Below are 6,367 nucleotides of genomic sequence, written 5' to 3'. Positions count from 1 at the left end.
TCTGACTACATATGTTTTAGATATTTTTATAATGTTCTATAGGTTCCTGAGCCTCTGCTATTTTCTCTTCATTTTTTCTTCTTTGTTCTTCAGAATGGATAATTTCTATTGATCTTCATGTTTTCTGACTCTTCTGTCATTTCTATTTTGTTGTCAAGCCTATCCAGTGAATTTTTAATTCAGATATTATATGTTTCAGCTCTAGAATTTCCACTTGGTTCTTTATTATAATTTTTACATTTCTTTTCTGATATTTTCTGACTTTTCATTCATTATAAGCATATTTTCCTTTATGCCCTTCAGCATATCTATAATAGCTGCTTTAAAAATCCTTGTCTGCTAATTCCAACATTTGAATCATTTTAGGGCTACTTTTAGTTGATTGCCTTTTCTCTTGAGTTTTCCTCATGCTTTTCTGGTTCTTCGTATGTGTGGGGACCCTGGTTTTGCTCTTTTCGTTTGAAGAGTGTTGATTTTTGTTTTGTTATATTGATTTTGCTTATGTTTCGTTTTGTTTTGTTTGTGTTAGCTGGCAACTAGACTGGCTGGACTCAAATTGCAAGTTATTTCTCTTCTGCAATGGGTAACAGCTTAAATAACAATTCAGTTTTTTTAGTCTTAGGTGTTCTCCTTAGAGTCTGTCACACACATGCATGGTTTGGGGTCAGCAGAGAGTTGGATGTAGTTTATACGTAGGATTCGAAGCTCTTTCTTTCTGGCTTTCTCATTTTGGAGGACTTCCTCCTTACTTCTCAGTAGTTGTGTTTGCTATGAACTCTGTACTCTAGTTCTTCAATACAGAAAGACTACAGCTTTTCCATCACAGTTTAAGTTGCTCTGCATGGTACAGACTGGGTCCTGTCCTCAAGCTGAACACCAGAAAAGTAATGGGAAACTGACCCAGTGCCATTTTCTTCTTCTAAGTGTTGACCCCCCTCCACTATCTGCCTGCTTTTGATCTCTCCACACTGCCTTCAAGTAGTGTATTTATATTTTGTTTTGTTTTTCTCCAGAGTTCATAGTTTTAATCTGTAGTAGGATAGGGTCGATAGGAGCTTACTTGTCTATTGCTGGAAGTAGAATCTGTAGCTTGTTTTTTTCCCCTTCTTAATCATATTATATTATTAATAAAAATTTTTAATTTAAATGTAGTCAAGTCTATTTTTCATTTGTGATTCTTTTCTTAAAATCTTATGCAGGGAAGTGTTTCCTACCCCCAAATTATTCATACATTCTCTTATATAATCTTTCTTATAATTTGCCTTATACATTTAGTTTTCTTTAATCCTCTTGGAATTGATTTTTTTACTTGTTTTAAAATAAGTTTTAAAAAGTATTTTAGAATAGGTTTAGATTTATGGAAAAGTTGTAAAGATAGTACAAGGAGTTATAATAAACCCTGTACCCAGTTTTACCTATTATTATCATCTTACATAAGTATGGCATATTTCTCACAATCAATAAACTAGTATTAATACATTGTTATTAACTAAAATCCATACTTAAATATTTCCTTTGTCACACATCAAGTCTCAATGTATGTGTACATCTGTCTCTGGACTTTACATTCTGTTTCCTTGTTCTATTTGTCTGTCTCTGAGACAATACTACACTGTCATAATTACTATAGCTTTATAATAAATCTTGATACGTAGTAGAGCAAGTTTCCCCCCTTTTTCTTCCTTCAAGGATACTTTAACTATTCTTGACTTTTTACATATATATTTTAGAAGCAGCTTGTTAAGTTGCACACATACACACACAACTCTCAGGATATGGCATTGAATTAATAAATCAGTGTGGAAACTCCTGACATCTTTATGATAGTGACTCTTCCTATTCGTGAACATTGTAAATCTTTCCATTTGAATAGATCTCTTCATTAGATTTATTCCTAAGTATTTAATTTTTATGTCAATGTACATACTATCTTTCCCCAGTAATGTTTTAATTGATAACTGGCTGGATCAATGAATGAAAACTGTATACTAGGCCCTGTGAAGAATATTGAAGGCAAAGGAGAGGAATGAATTATTTTTGAGTGCCAAAAACCTGCCAGGTATTATTACTGATGCTTTGCTTTTTTCTCATCTAATAGTTTCAACAACTGTGTCAGCATCCTATTATATTCTGCCATATACAGATAAGAAAACTGAGTCTCTTAGAGGGTTAAGGAACTTGTCTAAGGTAATGAAGCCAGGAAGTGGTAGAGCTGGTGTTGATATCTAGGTTTGCCTGATTGTAGTGTGCATGGTCTGTCCACTCTAACATCCTGTCTCCAGATAATTCCATCATACCCCCTACTATGGACCTGAACTATTTTTGTGTGGGAAAAGGGCAGGATATAAAATGTGTATCCAGGCAGTAAGGTTGAGGACTACAGCTGCAGTAATACAGACATTCTGAGGAAACAGTCACTTTGAGCTGAAGGGCTCTGCTTCCTGCAAGAGGAAACATTGTCACTAAATTTTTCAGACTAGAGAGAATTTGGACATGCAGTAGTGGAAGGTCACAGGTGCCTGTGATATTAAAAAAGACCATCTCCAGGGCAATGAATGCTGAGAATATCTGACTTGAGCCCCAGCATTCAGAAGCCACAAGAGGAAGTGAAGTGACAAACTTACACCTTTGTATATGAACTAATGAGGCAGGGTTGTGGACTCCCTTCTCATAGCTTTCCTGAGAGTCCATGGTACCTCAGGCTTTAGACCTACCTCTTTTCCTCTTGGATACTGAAAAAATGAAATGGAATGGGAGGTTGGCTCCCACAAATTACAGTAACTTTGCTTATGGTGACTTTTTTGGGCACTGCAGGCAGCATCCAGCAAGAGAAAGCCAGGAGGAGCTGACAGAGCCCTCATCACTGCTTCCCTGACAGGAGGTAAGGGAAGCAAAAAAGAGCCTCTGAGGGACAGCTCACCTCTGCTCAGACCCACCACAGTTACAGCATCTGTCCAGCTTTCTATAGCACTTGAAGGTAATCAGATCCTACAGTTTGGTGTTCAAGGCCACAACACCTGGTCCCAGTCCATCTTGCCAGCCTCCTATGTTTCCTCTTTCTCCATCACTCATGTAGTCTATGCATGGGCCACACTCAATCATTCTGCATTTCCCGTAGTTCCCTACTTGTGGGATATTTTCATACTATTTATTTGGCCTGAGATCCTTCCCCACCTTTACCCTCATTCATGTGTTCAGCAAATTTGTATTGAGTACTACATGCCAGGTACTCTTCAGGTTCCATGGGGACTTCTGAGAATTTAGGACTCCTTTCTCTCAGGAGCAAGTACACTGCCTACTGAGGGGATAAGACATGTACACATAACTAGACTCCAAGGTGAAAGGGACAAACATACACATCCATCTGAGGAAAACTGCGTCTTCCTACAAGTTTTCTCAGCACCTCTTTAGAATCAGGTGTGCTAGGTTTGCTCAAAATGGCAGCGCTGGAGGAAGAATTCACATTGTCTTTGGTAGTCCTGAGTGCGGGACCTGAAGGACTCCTAGGCATGAAGCAGAGTGACAAAATAGACCAGTTTCTAGTGACAGAAAGTGGCAGAATCGTGATCCTCTATAAGGTTTCTGAATAGAAACCCTTGGGGAGCTGGTCAGTGAAACAGGGTCAAATTATAACATGTCCAGTTGTGTGCAACCTTCAAACTGGAGAGTATATTGTTGTACACGATAATAAAGTTTTAAGAATATGGAATAATGAAGATGTAAACAGGGATAAAATATTTAAAGCTACATTGTCAGCTGAAGTATATAGGATACTTTCAGTGCAAGGGTCAGAACCCTTGGTGCTCTTCAAGGAAGGTGTTGTTTATGGTTTAGAGGCCTTGCTTGCAGACCCCCAGCAGAAAATTGAAACTGTTTTCTCTCATGAAGTGATTAAATGGACAAAGTTTTTCATAGTATTCAGACTTCCTGTTTTAATGTTTATTACTGAAAAACATGGAAATTACATTGCTTAGGTGCAAATGTTTAACTCACATATCTTAACCAAATATACACTCTTACTTGGACAAGACAAAAACTCTTTTATAGAGAGTTTTACTGCATCAGTAGATCAAAAATTCATCTCTTTGATGTCATTAAGCTCTGATGGTTGTATATATGAAACCTTGATACCAATACGTCCAACTGACCCAGAAAAAAATCAGAGCTTAGTTAGATCACTGTTGCTCAAGGCTGTTGTGTCTGGTAATGCTCCAAATGGAGTTGCACTCACTGCCCTGGATCAGGATCACGTCACAGTCCTAGGAAGTCCACTAGCAGCTTCTAAGGAATGCCTCTCTGTATGGAACATAAAATTTCAAACACTACAGACTTCAAAAGAGTTACCACAAGGGACCAGTGGTCAACTCTGGTATTATGGGGAAAATTTGTTTATGCTACATGGAAAATCTCTAGCTGTGATTCCATACAACTGTGAAGTGTCATCATTAGCAGATGCTCTTGGAAAACTCAAGCATAGTCAAGATCCAGGAACTCATGTTGTGCCCCATTTTTGTAAACTGGGAAACACCTCAAGGATGTGGACTTGGGTCCCAGAACTCAGAGCAGTTAAGAAGAATTTTAAGGAGATGAAAAATTGAAGTGAGTTTATAGCCAGAGGTATCACCATCCAAACAACTTTTGTCAACCATAATGAAAGATTCAGAAAAGCACATTGAAGTAGAAGTATGGAAATTTTTGGCTCTGAAGCAGACACCTGACTTTCATACTGTCATTGGGGACACAGTAACAGGACTTCTGGAAAGGTGTAAAGCAGAACGATCATTTTATCCCCGGAACTGTCTGATGCAGCTTATCCAAATGCATGTGCTTTCTTACAGTTTGTGCCCTGACTTAATGGAGATTGCCTTAAAAAAGAAAGATGTACAGGTGTTACAACTCTGTCTACAGCAGTTCCCTGACATTCCTGAATTGGTCACCTGTGCTTGCTTAAAAATTTTCTTGAGCATTGGTGATGACAGTCTTCAAGAAACAGATGTCAGTATGGAGTCAGTTTTTGACTATAGTAATTCTGTACATGATGAGAAAATGGAAGAGCAAACTGAAATTCTTCAAAATGGCTTCAATCCTGAAGAAGATAAATGCAATAACTGTGATCGAGAGTTAAATAAAAAGCCCCAGGACAAAACAAAGGAGACCACTTCATGCCCTGTGATACCAAAAGGAGCAGCTCTACTTAATGCAATTCTTCATTCAGCATATAGCGAAACATTTCTTCTGCCTCATTTGAAAAACATCCCAGCACAGCATACCACGCTGTTTCTCAAGTATTTGTATTTCCTTTACCTGAAGTGTAGCAAAAATGCTACTATGACTCTTCCTGGAATATACCCACCTACCTAGAACCAGATTATGGATTGGATATGTCTACTTCTGGATGCAAATTTTACTGTTATAGTAATGATGCCAGAAGCAAAGAGGCTACTGATAAATCTTTACAAGCTTGTAAAATCTCAGATATCTGTTTATTCCGAGCTCAACAAGATTGAAGTAAGTTTTCAGGAGCTACAGAAATTAAATCAAGAAAAGAATAATAGAGGATTATATTCAATTAAAGTGCTGGAGCTCTTCTGATATTACCAATTCTCCTTCATAGACATTTTATAAAGCTCTTTTATGTGAACTCTTGCTTCATCCAGGGAAGAATGGTGTTTTGTTTGCAACCATCTCGGTGTCAAGAGAAACATGTCAGTGAGTACCTGGACCATCACTTATTGATGCTCCGGGGTAGGACTGCAGGTTTCACATGAACCTATTCTAGGTTGTGGACATTGGTGTGCAGAGGTTCTGCAATTTTTAAAAAATATGTAACTGGGTTGATTTTAAGTAAAATTATTTGTGTATTGATAAAAGTCTAATTTCTTATATATTTTGAATTGTTTTTCTTTTAATAAAAAACGACCATTGAAGCAGTGAAAAAAAAAAAATCCGGTGTGCTAACAGAAGACATTTAATTATGCCATCACATATGAATTTTCTGTCCTCCAAATTGACCCAACACCTCGTACATCTCTTAGGGCAGCATTCCTTTCCTGGAGGAGGTGCTTTGAGGGGAACTCTGGAGGAAGAATAAGGTTTAGATAGTGAGTTCCTTGGAGGCCAGAACTGAGTTCTCCGAGTTTCTGAGCCTTGGTCTATTGCTTCTACTTCCTCTACAGGTTCTCCCTGGACTACTTCTCTCATTCTTGTGCTTTAACTTTCATCAATATGCAGTTATCTCCCTGATCTTGGTCTCTTACCAAAACCTTCCCCGCATAAAGCCAAATGCTACTTCGATATCTACACTGGTCATTCCACAGCCACTGAAATGGAAGTCTTCAACCTACTTAGCTCCATCCAAACAGCTTCT

At 38.0% G+C, this 6,367-nt stretch overlaps 1 pseudogene across 1 annotated transcript; it reads left to right on the top strand.

The window, feature by feature from the left end:
* Positions 1-3,429: 3,429 nt before the first annotated feature.
* Positions 3,430-5,883, top strand: LOC105535482 (annotated as a pseudogene). Its single transcript, XR_001005434.1, has one exon. The product of XR_001005434.1 is annotated as a nucleolar protein 11 pseudogene (transcript).
* The last annotated feature ends 484 nt before the right edge of the window (positions 5,884-6,367 follow it).

Source organism: Mandrillus leucophaeus, unplaced genomic scaffold, assembly GCF_000951045.1.
Source record: "Mandrillus leucophaeus isolate KB7577 unplaced genomic scaffold, Mleu.le_1.0 Scaffold1469, whole genome shotgun sequence".
Classification (NCBI taxonomy): Eukaryota; Metazoa; Chordata; class Mammalia; order Primates; family Cercopithecidae; genus Mandrillus; species Mandrillus leucophaeus.
Note: the sequence above shows the minus strand (reverse complement) of the source record. Positions and strands in the feature narration are given on the sequence as shown.